Source organism: Suricata suricatta, chromosome 7, assembly GCF_006229205.1.
Source record: "Suricata suricatta isolate VVHF042 chromosome 7, meerkat_22Aug2017_6uvM2_HiC, whole genome shotgun sequence".
Taxonomy (NCBI): domain Eukaryota; kingdom Metazoa; phylum Chordata; class Mammalia; order Carnivora; family Herpestidae; genus Suricata; species Suricata suricatta.
The window spans coordinates 10449441-10467420 of NC_043706.1; the positions used below are offsets into that span (position 1 = coordinate 10449441).

At 38.0% G+C, this 17980-nt stretch overlaps 1 long non-coding RNA gene across 1 annotated transcript in view; it reads right to left on the bottom strand.

Annotated features, from left to right (window-relative positions):
• LOC115296323 overlaps positions 1-17980 on the bottom strand; it is a 152119-nt gene that overhangs the window by 87856 nt on the left and 46283 nt on the right. Inside the window, exon 2 of the long non-coding RNA XR_003910849.1 lies at positions 8692-8722. This is a non-coding gene — a long non-coding RNA (uncharacterized LOC115296323). The remainder of the gene's footprint in view (positions 1-8691; positions 8723-17980) is intronic.

A 17980-nucleotide genomic window follows, 5' to 3' on the forward strand; every position in this document is an offset into this window, starting at 1 on the left:
CCTCCACTCATGCTCTGTCAGACTGTCTCTCTCTCTGTGTCTCAAAAACAAATACATTAAAATATTTTTTTAAAGTAGAGAAAAGGGGTGTGCTAACCAATGTTTGTACAAAGTGCTATAGGTTAAGTCACTAAGTATTCACTGCTCACCACGTATTCATTCATTCATTCACAATACATTTATTAACTACTCTATGTTCTATGCTTCCTGGATACTTAAACCACTGTAAACTTTTAAAATACGCAGCTTCCTTATTCTTTTTCTAAACAGGGGTGCAGTTGGAGCCCAAAGAGTGCACTCTATGGCTTCAGGGTATAAGGTGCAGTTCCTAATGGAGGGGCAGGGAGAGGAGGGGCTGGGATGCCCTGAAATTAAGGGCATGTCAGAGAATGGAATCAGGCCTGAGACCCGGAGCACTGGAGTTCTCTGGGGACCAGGCAGGGGAGGCTGGGATGAAAAACACCTGGCTGCCCCAAGCGCTGCTGATCCCTTATGCCAGCCTCATCCTAAGGGGACTGCAAAACCCCAGTCTTCACCCACATTTCACTCCCTGCTGCCTCCCCACTCAGACAGAGTCACAGTGAAGTGTCACCTCTTCCCAGAGGTCCCACCAGGTGTAATCCAAGTCTTTAGACTGTCACATAGAAAGTACCAGAGAACTAGGGGGTTCAGTTGGTTGAATGTCCAACTCTTGATTTCAGCTCAGGTCATGGTCCCAGCATTGTGGGATCAAGCCTCATGTTGGGCTCCATGCTGAGCATGGAACCTACTTGAGGTTCTCTCGTTCCCTGTGCCCCTCACCCACTCATGATCACTTGCGCTCGCACTCGCTCACACTCTCTCTCTCTCTCTCTCTCTCTCTGCCTCCCTCCCTCAAATAAATAAAATGAAACAACTGCATGAAACACATGATTCTGGATTGAGTCTGGACAACAAAAAAGAATTTTATAAAGTGTTGTTGGAGACACTGAATGTGAATTAGACACTGCATCATAGAAATGTATCAAGGTTAAATTTCTTGGTTTGGGTCATCGAAATATGAGTCAGAAAATGTGCTTTTTTTTAAGGAAATACACAGTGCAGTAGGGCTGAATAATGGCTCCCCGACATGTCTAAGTCCTAATATCAGGAACCTATGAAATAGGTTACCTTAAATGGCAAATGGGGATTTGCAGGTGTGATGAAGTCAAGGATTTTGATTTGGGAAGAGGATATTGGTTATCTAGGTTGGCTCACTCTAATTCCAAGGGTCTTTATAATAGGGACACAGTAAGGTCAGACAGGGAACAAGGTGTGATGGCAGAACTTTAGGGCAAAAAGGTGTTGGGATTCATGAGCCAAGGAGTGTGTGTAGCCGGTGAAGCTGGAAGAGGCAAGGAAATGGATTCTCTTTGGCACTGCAGATGGAGGCAGCCCTGCAGACACTGGTTTTAACCCTCAAAGACTCACCTTGGATGCTTGCTTCAAAAACTCTAAGAAAATACATGTGTGTTTAAAGCTTAAGAAATAATAAAATAAAATGAAATTTAAAAAAAACTTAAAAAATAATTAAAAAACATTTAATAAGAACTATTCTTAGTTGATAAGTTTCATAGAACTCACAGTGTTCTTAAAGATCAGAAAATGGAGAGCTCTGGGTAAAGAGAAAAACGATTCATTGATGGCATGAAAGATTAGTTATATTCGGAAGATGATGCAGAGTGTGAATATTCAAAGACACGGGGTTGAGGGAAACATTCATATAGAGACATAATATGATATCTAAGGTTTAAAACTGTGTATGCAAATGTTTTAGTATTACATCTAATTTAATTTAATTTGCATTTGCATTTGAGTAACTCAGCGAATTGGTAAAGACAAAGGCTGGCTCATAAAGTGTACATATGCTGCCTAAAAATGCCAAATTTCATCCCCAAAGCCTGGATAATTAATTTTATTCTCCCTACTTTTTTTAAGCTGCAAGGAGCTAAGCATATATCTAACATTTGTAGCAAAACAAATCATGTATAAAATATTTACATTAGCTAACAATATAGATGAGTGCAAGTCCTCCTTTGTGCATATCATTTATGAGAGGCTATATTATGCCACAGTGATAATGATAAATAGTTTCAAAATTCCAGTGGTTTTCCAACAGAATTTATTTTTCTGGGTGTGAGCAACAATACAAGTTACTTCTTTTCTCAGTATTTGGGCTTCTTTGATCTTTAGATTACTGTATATCAGTACATGATTCCACAAATACCAAAGCAGGGGAAAAGAGATCGCAGAAAATATTATAGCAATTCTTAATTGCTTCTAACCAGGACATATGTCACTTCCATTTATATTTCACTGGACAAAGCAAGTCACATGGTCATAGCTAATTTCAAAGGAAGAACAAATAAGATGTTCATATATGCCAGGGAGAAAAGAAAAACTATTTTTTAAATGTTTATTTTTGACAGTGAGAGAGAGAGAGACTTCTATGATGCACTGTCTAATTCGTTCAGTTAGGAGAAATTTTCATGATGCTGGTGTCAACTAAAACAAACAGAACTCAAAATTAATAACCACAAATAAAAAAATAACTAGATAACTGTAAAATAAAATACAGCTGCTTATCAAGAGAAACCATAACAAAAATATAAAGGCAAGCCACAGGGTGGAGGAAGAAATTTTTGATACCTATATCTGAGAAGAACTAATAGTGAGAATAAATAAAGAACATCTACAATCCAATAAGGGAATGTCAGAAAACCAAACAGAAAAATGGGCAAAAATCTCTGTTTATCAAGGAGGATATGCAAATGGTCAATAAGCATAGAAAACCTGTGTTTAACTTCATCATTGAATAAAAAATTGCAAATTAAAATAACTTCTTCACAACCACTATAATACCAAAATGAAAATAACAGGTGATTCCATGTCTTAGTGGGTTTATTAGTACATTTAAGTTGTATCTTATAATTGTTTCACTTTTATGTAAGTTCATTACATTTTAATAAAAAGTTAATTGAAAATAATTGCCCATTCATATGAAACTAGCAAACTGGGGGTGTGGAGATGAGAGGAAAGTCCCTTAACCTGATTAGGGAGAGCTAAATGATACAATCAGTACCATGTTTAATGGTGAAATACAGAAAAATATCCCTCTCAGATATGGCTTACTGCATCTATTTGGCATTTTTTTTAGAAATCATAGTTAGTTAAAAAAAAAAAAAAGGTTTTTAAAAAAAGTAAAAAGAAAGGAAAGAGAAGAAAAAACAGAAAATACACAAAATTCTATAGACAAACTATTGGCACTAACTTGAAAATTTAGAAAGTTTACTAGAATGTAAATTTTTGTTTTTTAATATATAAACAATGCTTCAAATAAATTATTTATTTTTTTAAATATATTTAATTTTTTAATGTTTTTTGAGGGAGAGAGAGAGAGAGAGAGAGAGAGAGAGAGAGAAACAGAATGCAAGCAGGGGAGAGGGCAGAGAGAGAGGAAGACACAGAACCATAAGCAGACTCCAGCCTATGAGCTGTCAGCACAGAGCCTGAGCCTGATGCAGGCTTGAACTCACTTAACAGTAAGATTATGACCTGAGCCAAAGTCAAACACTTAACCAACTGAACCGCCCAACTACCCCATCAATTTCTTTTTTTTTTAATTGTTTATTTTTGAGAGACAGAGAGCATGTGAGAGTTGGGGGTGGAGCAGAGAGAGTAAGGGAAAAGGATCCAAAGCAGACCATGCACTGACAGCAACAAGTCCCAAGTGAGGCTCAAACTCACAAACCATGAGATGGGAACCTGAGCAGAAGCTGGATGCTTAACCAACTGAGCCACCCAGGCGCCCTAAGGGAGAAAGGCTTAAAATTATAAAATCAGGCAACCCAGTATTCTTTAATTAGCAAATTACACAAAAGAATATTCAAATGGTCAAAAAAGTCAAGAATATGTTCTCAGTCTCATTACATGTGAGGGAAACAAATTAAAACCTCAAGAAAATACACACAAATCAATCAGAAAGAGTACAATTTAAAAGACTGACAAAATACATGAAAAATAAAATGTCTAGCAACTCTGTAAGTAAATGCCAAACTGTGGATATAACCCAAATATCAAACAGATGGTAGAAATGATGTATAAATGAATATTGTGGCATACTAAGCAATGGGTATACAATGAAGATCCTAGTACTAAAGAGGCTTTAACTCTATCAGTAACTTTTTATTACTTGGTTTATTTTTGGTTAATGGGTATGTGGGCATTTGTGATGTTTTCCTTTAAATAATTTTATACTTAAAACTTCAAATAATATTTTAGTAAGCCTTACCAAAATACGCAAATAAAGTATCTATTTATAGCTTCCAAAAGAGCAGGCAAAATACAAACTAAGCAAACAACAATATGGGTGTTTAAATTAAAACATCATAGTTTCAACAGGAAACAAAAAGAGAGTGGGAGAAAAGGAGAGAGGGAGGAAGGGAGGGAAGAAACTTTGCCTTTTGCTGGTAGATGCTGAATACCATGGTTGGACTTTTCTTTTTAACCCAGTATATAGTGATATATTTATTAATGTAGAAATATATTCATGGAATGCTATTCTATGAGAAAAGCATATAGCTAAACTCAATATTTTTTAAGCAAGGTACTAGTTTTATAGTCAAAGTCAACAATAAAGATATTGTCAATGAAAATACATGTCATTGAAAATACCTACAGCTTCCAACAACTTCCTGCCCAGCTCTCATTTCAGCCCTACAAAGCATAGAGTAGGATCAGACACCACAGTCCAGTTTGCTAGTACTGGTTATAGAGTATTTATTCCTCCTTGAGTATTGCAATTTTTTTTTGGATTTGCCATATATTCTTTATATTTGGCCTTATGACAATTTTTGCTTCTCTTTTTTACTGGTTTTCTGCATTTAAACTCCAGCACATGCAGATGTTTGGTGCCTACTAGACCTCCTGAGATCAGGCAGATCCAAGGTCACTTTGTCCTCACTCTATGCTGCACTTGCCCTATTATGACCATTTTTCTCACCTCTCAACTCCTCCTCCCTGCCACCACCAGCCCCTTAAAGTCACTTAAAAGACATCGAATATTTCTTACTGCTTCTCTTTGAGAGACACAATACCATAGTCAACAGCTAGGTGTATTTATGATTTCCAATTTTGTTTTCCCTGATACACACTGCATATATGTGTAGTTACATAAGAAAAAAAAATCGGTGAAAATGTTGATAAGAAAGAATTGAATTTGAACTCTGTTTCTTTTGTGATCTGAGCTAATATTACCTTGGTAGAAATACAGCATTATCTGGCAGAGGTCTTTTGGGGTTCTGATTACGGGTCCAAACAAATCACAAGGCAATCCATCACATTCACATACAGTCAGCTTTGGGCTGACTCACTTGATTGTCCTTGAAGGCGCCATTGCATACTTTTATTTTTATTCCAGCCATTATGGAAGAGGTGCATTGTATGATGCAGGCAATCACATTTACTAGAAAATACCCTTGGCTTTCTTGCTTATTATGTGCATAGAGGTGAAGGAAGGAAAAAAAAATCTCACTAGTTATTCCCCTCAACCTTGAAAAGGAAAATAAAATTAATCTATAGGAACTTCTTTCAATAGATTTCCCTGTATAAAATTCAGTGTCATATATTTGGCTACTAAGAGGAAGAAGCCTGACTATGAATGAGCACATGAAACGCATCCGTAGTTGAGTCAAGTTGAGTTAAGATCTCAGGAGCTGTGTCTCGCCCAAATTTCAAATATGCTTATTATGGCTTGTTCAAATCCCATGTGCTGTGGGGTATGATAATTCCTGAAAAAGCAGTTCTTCTGGCAGATTAAGAGAACAGTTTGCTTTTGCCTCAGGCCATTAACATTTTAATAAAACGGTCTTCAACTGTGATAACAATTCATCTTTAGGGGACTTTATCTATTATTAACCTTATTAAATAACAAGTTTATTATTGCTGACATGTAGATTTTCTAGCCTTCATCAAGCATGCTTCTCACTCCAGCTCTCTTTCACTCTCTCTCTTTAAAAATTTAGTTCAATTAAGCTGAATTTCCATGCCAAGTGCATATTTACAAGTTTGTTTGGTTTGTTTTCCTTTGGAGCGATTCGAAAATTATTCTCATTTCCAATAATAGTTGATTAAGCTAAACACATTTTATGCGCTTTGTTGAGGACCACAATCTGTTAAGCAGGAATAATTTACTACTTTGATTTTGGTAAAATATGCAGTTGTCAGTCTTAAGAACATTTTATTTTAGGAAAGAAAAGGCGGTCAAAAGATACAAGTTAAATTTTATTGTCATGTAGCAATAAGGTGTTATAATACGCCATTATGTTGCCTACCAACAGCGTCATGTCCAATATATTTTATTGAAATCATCATCAACACTCTACTTAATCTACAGTTGACTAAGGAAAATAAACCCAGCACTGATATTGTAAAATGCATGAAGAACAAAGGTATAGGAATATGATTGTCCAGGATGCGTTTGGAGAACTCAAAATGATCCACTATAATAATAGTCGAGGGGAAGGAAAGACAAAAATAGACAAAGGCAACAGTGTAGGATAAAGAAAGGTTTTGGAACCAATTTTAAAGCACAAAAAGTCATAAATATTTTAAAGTAAAAAGAAGTCAGGAAAGATGCTCTGATCAATTTAGGTCGAAAAAGGGGAAATCACGATTAGATTAGGGGTTTTTATGTTTGTTTTTTGTTTTTGTTTTTTTTTTAGAGAGCGGGGGAGGGGGCAGCAGAGTACAAGCAGGGGAGGGGTAGAGAGAGTGGGAGACACAGAATCCAAGCAGGCTTCAGGCTCTGAGCTGTCAGCACAGAGCCTGACGCAGAGCTCAAACTCACAGACCGTGAGATCATAACTTGAACCGAAGTCGGATACTTAAGTGACTGAGCCCCCCAGGTGCCTCTAGATTAAGGTTTTAAACAACTCTTCCATACTGTACAGAGCACTCTGGCTCTAAGTTTAGGAAGCAGATAAAATCTACTCACAGCAGTTGCAAGAGGGTACCCAAAAAATGGTGAGGACTTCAACTTGGCAGAGAAGGGGGCGAGGAGACACATGTGACATACAACAGTCATTTCTGAAGAATGTTCCACAGAATTTGATGAAGGGTGAATGGTGCTTATCAGAATAACACATAAATCTGAGATTTCCAGTACAAACAGCTAGTGAACAATGTCATAAATCATCAATTGGGGCCTCTTTTCTAGGTTTCTTCATATATAGGACATGGTACAATTTTAATCCTAAGTAGACTGTGGAAGTTTAGGTACGTACATCATATTCCCTAGATCAATCAACAGAAAATAATGCAAAGACACAGAACCCCAAAAGTCAAGAGGTAAATTAAAACACTTTAAAATATTCAAATAATCCAAAAAGAGAGAAGAATAGTGGGAAATGAAGGGAAGAAAAACAAAGGAGAAAAATAGAAAACAAAACATCAGAATAATAGACTTCAACAGAAGTAAGTCCTACCCATCAAAAAAATTTCAGAAAATTAAAAATAGAATAATTGTATGATCCAGTGATTCTACCTCTGAGTACATACACCAAAAATACTGAAAGGAGGGACTCAAATAGGTATCTGTACACTCGTGTTCATAGCAGCATTTTTCACAATCATCAAAAGTGTGGAAACAACCTAAGGGTCCATAAATGAATACACAGATAACCAAAATGTGGTCTACACAATAACGTCATTTTATCAGTCTCGAAAGGAAGGAAATTCTGATATACGCCACAACACGGATGAATTCAGAGAACACTATACAAAGTGAAAGAGACCAATCATCAAAAGAAATATTGCATGACTCCACCTATATGAAGTACTTGGAATCGTCACATCCACAGAGACAGGAAATAGGGCAGTGGCCAGGGGCGAGGGCTGGGGGATGAGAAATGGCTGCTTTACACGTTTTGTAAGATAGAACATTGGCTGCACACAATGTGAATGTACTGTCTACTTAACTGGACATTTAAAAATGGTTAAAATGGGGGTGCCTGGGTGGCTCAACCAGTTAAGCACCCAGCTCTTGATTTTCGTTCAGGTCATGATCTCACGGTTCGTGGGACCAAGCCCATGTTTGTGCTAACAGTGCATTGTCTCCCTGGGACTCTCTCTCTCCCTTTCTCTCTGCTCCTCCCATGCTTGCTCTCTCTCTCTCTCTCTCTCAAAACAAATAAGTAAACATTTTAAAAAATGGTTGATTATAAATTTATGTTACCTGTATTTTACCACAATTTAAAAAATCCCTTCCAACGCATAACCAGGATACAAAGAACCCAATAAAAATGGCAGGGGCACCTGAGTGGCTTGGTCAATTAGGCTTCCAACTTTGGCTCTGGTCATGATCTCCCGGTTCATGGGTTCAAGCCCTGCATTGGGCACTGTGCTGACAGCTCAGAGCCTGGAGCCTGCTTGGATTCTGTGTCTCCTTCTCTCTCTGCCCCTCCCCCACTCACACTTTGTGTGTGTGTGTCTCTCTCTCTCAAATATAAACAAACATTATAAAAATTTTTTTAAATGGTGAAAGTCTCTCCAAATGAAGACACACAAATGGCCAAAGAATATCAGCAACATCACCAGTCATCAGAAAAGCACAAATTCAAGCCATATAAAATATAACTATATCCCATTATGATGCATAAAATTAAAATTACTTACCATACCAAGTACTGGAGAGGATGTGGAACTCCTGTGGAAACATAAAAATGATACAGATAACTTAGAAAACTGGTTTTCTTAGGGTGCCGGAGTAGCTCAGTCAGTTGAGTGTACAACTCTTGATTTCAGCTCAGGTCATGATCTCACAGTTTGTGAGTTCAAGCCCTGTCTCAGGCTCCGTGGCTGAGCGTGCAGAACCTGACTGGGATTCTTTCTCTCCCTCTCTCTCTGCCCCTCCCGTACTGAAGCTCACTCTCTCTCAAAATAAATTTTTAAAAAACTTTTAAAAAAAAGTTAAATATGCATCTGTTACTCCATTTCAAGATATTTCCAAAATATGTTTGACCACACAAAGACTATGCAATTAAAATTTATATACTATATTGTTAAAAGTGATAAATACTCATTTAAAACAAATATGCATCTTTATCTATCCATACACATTGTTAATTTTCCTCTTAGCACTTAATATGCTGTTTTAGGTGACATAATTATACCAGACTGTGCTTATATTAAGCTTTTAAACAGTAATTTGTTAAATAAAATTAGAGCTGTGGGGCGTGTGGGTGTTTCAGTCAATTAAGCCTTCAACTCTCGGCTCAGGTCATGATCTCTGGTGGTGGGGGATTGAGCCCTGTGTCAGATGTCAGACTCCGTGCTGAGCATGGAGCCTGCTTAGGGTTCTCTCCCTCTCTCTCTGCCCTTCCCCGGCTCTCTCTCTCTCTCTCAAAATAAATAAATAAACATTCAGAAAAATTAAAAACTAAAAATTAGAGTTGCAAAAAGTTAATACCACTTACTAAAGGCCTACTATACACCAGGTCTCTTACATACATTGTAAAATTTAATCCCTGCATTAAATTATATTTGGCTAAGACTAATTGAGCACTTGCTATTTGCTAAATACTTTATAAACAGGAAATCTGAGGTAGGTATTACCATTATTCTCATTTTAGTTGTCTTAGGTACAAAGAACCAATTACAGACTTAAGAGCTATAGTCCAAAACAAAGTTTTGCTCAGAAGCCTTTAGACCAGTGGCTCTCACCAGGGGACAGTTTTGCGCCCCGCCCAGGAACTTCTGGCAACGTCCGAGATATTTTCTGGTTATCACAATTGGTGGGATACTACTGGCATCTAGTGGGTAGAGGCCAGGAATGCTGCTAACCACTACACAGGACTCCGGCCTGTCTCCTACAGCAGAGAACTAACCAGCTCAAAATGTCAATAGTGCCACCAAGTTTGAGAAATCCTACACTGGACTCATAATCCAAAACCCTCATCTCCACTAGGATTATTCCCTACTCACTTTTTCGGCTCAGATCCCATTCTTCTTTGCCTGATTGTACAGACACAGCACAAAGGAGAAAGAGAGAGGAAGATGGGGGTCTACCTCTCCCTTTCCTATTCCAGAAAGCTGCCTTCATACAACTCCTTCCGGAATTTTCCCACCTTTGTCCTTTCTCCTGTAGATGGGATGGCATATTTAGGACTTCTCCCATAGTGTATTTAGCGTTTCTCCCATGATGGCTAAATAACCACTTCTCCACATCTCCCTTCTCTGTATTAATACTGGGATTTCGGTATGCAGCTAGGAGAGGCTGTCTGGCCCTTTTACCATTTTGCTGTGCCCCATCCTCTTTGTGATGTGACCATCAGCCTTCTGCAAGTGGCCTCCATCACACCTTTTCTTTGTGCACTAACCATTAGGAAAGCTGATAAAATTCATAGCCCTGAAAAGTAGAAGAATAGGAAATGGGAGGTTGGTATTAGGCAGCTCATTCTGAAACATTGACCCACAGTCCATCTTCTCTCCTGTCCAATCAAAATACCCTTGGTCCCCTTTTTGGCTAATCTAGCATTGGCTTTACTTTTTGTTGGGGTGATAGAAGAAATAATGGACTTGAAAGTGGAACAGAATATTCTATGTCAAGATGCTGTTCACTTCATTGTTATACATAAGAGTCCCCAGGATTGGAAGATAATTTTCTTGAATGAACTATTATAAAGTCAGTATTTCAAGCAGTTCTTAGCTTTCTCCAGATCTTCCAGTATGAGGAAGAAAGTAGCCTTCTCTGTAATAGAACACCACCTCCACCTGAAGTTAGAGAGACATTCACGGCAAGAAGTCAACTGCTAAAAACAATAGTTTTCTCTAGGCAAAGAATTGGGAAGAAGATGGTTTATTTGGAAGACAACCTTGAATTCTGAGTCCAAATTATGCATTTCAATGCTCCAGTATGACTTCTAGAAACAAATACTGTATTTGATGGATCTTGAGCGTGTTATTGCCCCTGTTTGGGTAAAACAGAAATTGAAGTCGAGTAAAGTTTCTAGATCTTATCTGAAGTCTCCTGCCTGTGTTCATTCAATATTATTCTCATCAAATCACCTTTACTACATCTCTCCTTATATTTTCCAGTGATTGACCTACAAATCTTATCTGAGTTGTTTCCTTGGCTTGACCTTTGGTCTTTCAGATCATTGTAGATACGAGACTTCTGAGAAGGTAGCATGAACCTTTGAATTGCCCTTTTTTTATTCAGTCATGTTTCTCTCCAATGTTCATGCTTATTTGTATTCCTGGGTTGTCAAAAACCGGTCTTAGGGAATTCACAAAAAGTCTATAAAATAAAGGAAAGAAATCTGAAAGCCCAGGAAAGACTCTAGACAAAGTAAGAGTAGTGTTGGCTCATTTTGAAATGTTTTCTTTCCTTCTGACTTGAAATTTGTCCTTTTAGGGTGGTAAAACTTCAGTGTGATCATGGGAATAACCCAACTTGGGAGAGAAGAAATAAGTTCCCTATCTGGTTACACCAACGTCTTATTAGCAAGTGAACAGCCAGAAAGCGAAGATGAAGGATGTCTCAGAAGGGAACCGAGTGATCACAATGGGGTGTCTAATCCAAGAAAGGCAACTAATAAGTTTAGAGCTATCTCCTTGCTACAGATTCCTCTGATAATCAATACTGATATTCCAGTAGCAACCAGCCCATCTGGTGCCCAACATGGGTTTCTAGTACCATTCTCCAGTAAAGGGCTCTCTGGAGAAATGACTGCTTCTAAGACTAGAGAAGGAAATACACATGATACTCCTGGACCTTCTTGCAGTGTGAGAAAGTTAGCCTGTGCTAAAAACAAACAAAACAAAACAAAAACTCCACAATAACATAGATGTGTCAAAGGAACACAGGAACCAACTGTGTGCAACAGCTCCCAATGGTCAGTGCTGAAATAATTTGAACAAAGTAAATAATTGTAATATTTAATTTTAACCCATAGATTAAAATAAATCTCTGTGAGTCCATACTGATATAAATAAGTTATTGAATAGATAAGTAAACAGGGAGAACAGATCAATACTCTCAGGTAGAAGAATTCTAAATAATTTACGTAGCTCTTTCACAGTTACAGAGATAGAAGATAACTCCTCATTCTTTAAGTGTGAGCTGTGCACAGTGACTTTCTTCCCAAGAGTGGAGTATGGAAAGGGAGGAGAAAGAGAGTAACTTAATAGTGGAAAATTTGAAAAAACTACCTCACACCAGGCAACTATGGTTCAATAGCAATAGAAAGAAGTTATATTGATTCATTTACCCTTGATTTGATGTGATAAGGACATCTGACCTCTGTGGATTTTCTCCCCCAAACCCACAACCCAGTCTAATCACAGAAAAAGTATCAGAGAACTCCCAACTGAGGGACATCCACCAAGTACCTGACCAGCTTTCCTCCAAACTGTCAATTAAAAACAAGAAAAATCTGAGAAACTGTCACAACCAAGAGGGGCCTTGGGAGACACGACAGTTAAATGCAGTGTGGTACCTGGATGAGACCCTGGGACAGAAAAAAAACATTAGAGAAACCTGAGGAAATCGTAATAACTTCTAGGCTTTAGTAATATTAATGTATTAATATTTGTTCATTAATTGTAACAAATGTAATATGCTTATGTAAGATGTTAATAGGGGAACTTTAGTAGGGGATGCATGGGAACTCCTCATAGAATCTTCAAAAGAATTCTACAAATCTAAAGCTGTCCTAAGCCTTTTTAAAAAAAATAATAAAATAAACTTTGCTATACAAATAATAAAAGTAATAAAAGAATTTGCAATGTGCTTGCAAAAGTGAGGTTGACCTAGGCAGAGACAAAGATAATAAAAGCTGTATGAAATACCAAATTGACTACTAAATTCTTGCTCCGGGACACAATCAGCCTAAGTTTGGGATCCCTATCTCAGCACCCCTTCTCCAACAGGACTTGTTACCAGTTAACAGAGTCCTCTCTCCATCCCATATTACTAACCTCACCCCAGAACTGAGCAAGTTAATCCAGTAAGAACATCTATGGTACAGAAAACGGGAAAAGAATAATTAATGTAGCAACACATCAACTGTGGTCATTTGGAGGCAAGATGCTGTCGTCCATTAGACTCTCATAGCGGGGTTGTCAAAACAGAATGGGGAGGGACAGTGTTCAGCAGCACACGCTTGTTAAGATAAGCGATGCTCCATCTCTCTTTCCTTATGCTTAACTGCACTTAAAAGAGGCCTTACTTTCTGGAAAGGCAGTGGGAAATCAGTCACCAGATTTCCCATAATACAGAGGACCAGCCAGTAAGAACTCATAGAAATAGCCATGAAAAAGATCAAATTACATTAGTCTTCAGAAGACAGTGTCATGGACCTTTCCTATTTTATGGGCTTTCATCTACCTGGGAGATCACTGCTGGGTGTGTGCTTTCTATTAAGTTCTTCTATGAAATCATGTCATTTTCTATTTCCTCTATAAGGCCTATGAAAAAAACAGCCTCCCGGATGAGCATCATATTAATATACTAGGGAGAAATGGTATTCAAAGGACTCTATGAAGTACCAGGGCCAAATTACATTGGCTTTTGTGAAGTAGGCATACCTCATCCATTTCATCTCTAGCTAGTTATTCCAGTAGCTGCCTCTTAAAAAATCATTTAAATCAAACCACACTTCCCCTTACAGACAGACGAAATCACTTGCAGCTAATCCATCTCCTACTTTATTGCCCATAGAAATGAAGAACAGGCTGCAAAAGCACACTGGCTGGGAGACAGCAGCCATCCGTTTTCTGATAGTATACAAGTTTGATCGTGTTTGCCTAATTATCCCATTAACCTGTACCTAAAGATCCAATTACTCCAGCTGTGGGTGATTGAATAAAGGGCAACTGCAACAGATACCAGGCAGGGGACGTGTGCATTCCTCACCTGTAAGGTTTGTAACTGCTGGTTCAGTCTTTCACCAAGAAATTCCTACGGTGGCAAAGATAACAGCAGTGTTTTCAGAGTGCAGTTTCTAAACTGGTAAATATCCATTTAAATTCTAAATGTTTATGATGAATCAAAGTACTGCTTTTTGTTAAAAGTTCACATTTGTGCACTTCCCATCACTTTCCTCAAAGGATTTTTAAAAATCGAGCTCACTGAACCAGGTTCTTCCCATTGTTCCTCCAATTCAGGTATTTACCATCAGATAAAGAAAGATCTCTAATTCAAGATAGGGATGCATGAACCAAGGATCTAGGCTTTCTTTGGGCATGATTAAGTGTAAATTATCCACTAACGCATAATTTTCCTCTAAAAATAATTCTGTATTAAATAGCTAGCATAAACATCTAGTTATGGTTCCAGATTTCAAATGAACCCTCAATGCTGGCCACAAATCCATACATTTTTTTCCAGTTAGAGCCACACAGAAACTCACAAGCATTTTGTCCCTTCACAAGTGCCACCATCTCTACTGGCAGTCTGAGCAGGGCTCATCCAACCTCACAGTGAAGTAGACATCATCATCAAAAGGCCAAAAAGTATCTGCCATACTACTTTAACCATGCCTGGTGTCTCCTCCTCCCTGCACCTTTCATCAAAGACTAATTCATTACCTAAATCTTAATCTGTCTTAGGTCTCCAGACACCTCTTTACTCCACTGATTATCTTCTCATTCTTACATGTTCTGCCACTACCTCTCCCTCTCTATTGGCTTTTCACTAACATTTATATAAGCTCAAGACATTGCTGTCTTTAAAAGGAATTGTTCAGCAGACATTCATCTCCAGCAATCTCACTATCATGCTCTTCCTTTTTACAACCAAACTTCCTCCCTGAACACACCTACTCATAGCTTAATCCACTCTAATGGAGTTTGTGCTTATGCAGTTCCAACAAAATGGATCTTGTTGAGGTCACTAGTTGATCTCCATGTTGATAAATCAAGACAGTTGTTAAAATACTGGTTCTGTCTCTAACTGTTCATCATCACCTTTTTCTCCTCTTATTTTGGCTAATGTGACTCTTTGTTTTATTTATTTAAATTCAGGTTAGTTAACGTATTGCTTTCAGGAGTAGAACCCAATGATTCATCACTTTCATGCAACACCCAGTGCTCATCCCAACAAATGCCCTCTTTAGTGCCCATCACCCATCTGACCCATTCCCCTACCCACCTCCCCTCCAACAACCCTCAGTTTGTTCCTCTGTATTTATCAGTCTCTTATGGTTTGTCTCCCTCTGTTTTTATGTCATTTTTCATTCTCTTCCCCTATGGTCATCTTGTTGAGTTTCTTAAATCCCACATTTGAGTGAAATCATGTGGTATTTGTCTTTCTCTGACTGACTTATTCTGTGTAGGGTACACTCTAGTTCCAATCATATTGTTGCAAATAGCAATGTGTGCAATAATATGGATTTCATAAATCATTTCATTCCATAAATCATTTCAAAAGATTTCATTCTTTATGACTGCTGAGTAATATCTCTCTGTATACATATACCACACCTTCTTTACCCATTCATCAGTTGATGGACATTTGGGCTCTTTCCATAATTAGGCCATTGTTTGTAATGTAGCTATAAACACTGGGGTGCATGTCCCCCTTTGAATCAGCAGTTTGTATCTGTTGGATACATAATTGACTCTATTTTTGTTCCTCCTCCTTTTCTGTCTCCTCCTGTCATTACCTATACTTCCTCAGATATCCACATGGACAATTCCCTCACTTTCTTAAGGTTATTATTCAAATTTTACCTACATAATAAAGCTTTCATTCATCACCCTTATCTAAAACTGCAAATTTTCAAGAGAAAATAACAAGTATTGATGAGGATGTGAAGAAAGTACACTGTTTATAGGAAAGTAAAATGGTATAGCCACTATGGAAAACAGTATGGAGGTTCCTTAAAAAAAAAAAAAAAAAGACTTACCATATAATCTAGCAATACTCTAGGTATACTGACTAGCACAGATATGTGCACACCCACATTCATAGCAACATTGTTCCCAATGACCAAAATGTGGGAAGCAAACCAAATGTCCAATGGATAAATGAACAAAATATGGTATATACATATGATGAGATATTATTCATTCTTAAAAGGAAATACTGACATATGCTACAACCTGGATAAACCTTGAGGTTATTATGCTAAAATAAACCAGTTACAAAGATAAATACTGTATGATTCCACTTTTGTCAGATAGCTAGAGTCGTCAAATTTATAGAGACAGAAAGGAGAATGCTGATTACCGGGGGTGAGGGGAAAGAAGAATGGGAAGTTGTTGCTTAATGGATACAGTTTCCATTTTTCAAGGTAAGTTCTGGAGATTGGTTGTACAGCTGTGTGAATGGATTTAATATTATTAAACCATATGCTTAAAAATGGTCAAGATGGGGGCACCTGGGTGGATCAGTCAGTTAAGCACCTGACTTCAGCTCTGGTCATGATCTCACAGTTTGTGAGTTCGAGCCCTGCATTGGATCTGTGCTGATTGCTCAGAGCCTGGAGCCTGCTTTGGATTCTGTGTCTCCCTCTCTCTTTGGTCCTTCCTGCCCATGCTCTGCCTGTCTCTCAAAAATAATCAGTAACTTTTTTAGTGTATAAGAATGCAACTGATTTCTGTACATTGACTTTGTACCCTGCAACATTACTGAATTCATTGATCAGTTCTAGAAGGCTTCTGGTGGAGTCTACCGGGTGTTCCATGTAGAGTATCATGTCGTCTGCAAAAAGGGAAAGTTTGACTTCTTCTTTGCCGATTCTGATGCCTTTTATTTCCTTTTGTTGTCTGATTGCTGATGCTAGGACTTCCAACACTATGTTAAACAATAATGGTGAGAGTGGACATCCCTGTCGTGTCCCTGATTTCAGGGGGAAAGCTCTCAGGTTTTCCCCATTAAAAATGAAGCAACAGAAAGAGAAATCAAGAAACTGATCCCATTCACAATTGCACGAAAAACCATAAAATACCTAGGAATAAACCTAACCAAAGATGTAAAAGACCTGTATGCTGAAAACTATACAAGACTTATGAAGAAAATTGAAGAAGGCACAAAGAAATGGAAAAACGTTCCGTGCTCATGGATTGGAAGAATAAACATTGTTAAAATGTCATTATTACCCAAAGCAATTTACACATTCAATGCAATCCCCATCAAAGTTGCACCACCATTCTTCTCAAAGCTAGAACAAACTATCTTAAAATTCATATGGAACCACAAAAGACCCCGAATAGCCAAAGTAATATTGAAGAAGAAAACCAAAACGGGAGGCATCACAATCCCAGACTTTAACCTCTACTACAAAGCTGTCATCATCAAGACAGTATGGTACTGGCATAAAAACAGACACATGGACCAATGGAATAGAATGGAGAACCCAGAACTGGACCCACAAGTATATGGCCAATTAATCTTTGACAAAGCAGGAAAAAGTGTCCAATGGAAAAAAGACAGCCTCTTCAACAGGTGGTGTTGGGAGAACTGGACAGCAACATATAGAAAAATGAAATTAGACCACTTTCTGACACGATCCACAAAAATAAACTCAAAATGAATAAAGGATCTGCATGTGAGACAGGAAATAGCCTCCTAGACCTCAATCGCAGCAATTTCTTCCTGGACACATCCCCAAACGCAAGGGAATCAAGAACAAAAATGAACTACTGGGACCTCATCAAGATAAAAAGCTTCTGCAAGGCAAAGGAAACAATCAAAAAAACTAAAGGGCAACCAACAGAATGGGAAAAGATAGCGGCAAATGGTATATCAGATAAAGGGCTAGTATCCAAAATATACAAGGAGCTCACTAAACTCCATACACGAAAAATGAATGATCCAGTGAAGAAATGGGCAGAAGAACTGAATAGACACTTCTCCAAAGAGGACATCCAATGGCCAACAGGCACATGAAACAATGCTCAGTGTCACTCATCATCAGGGAAATTCAAATCAAAACCACACTGAGATACCACCTCACAC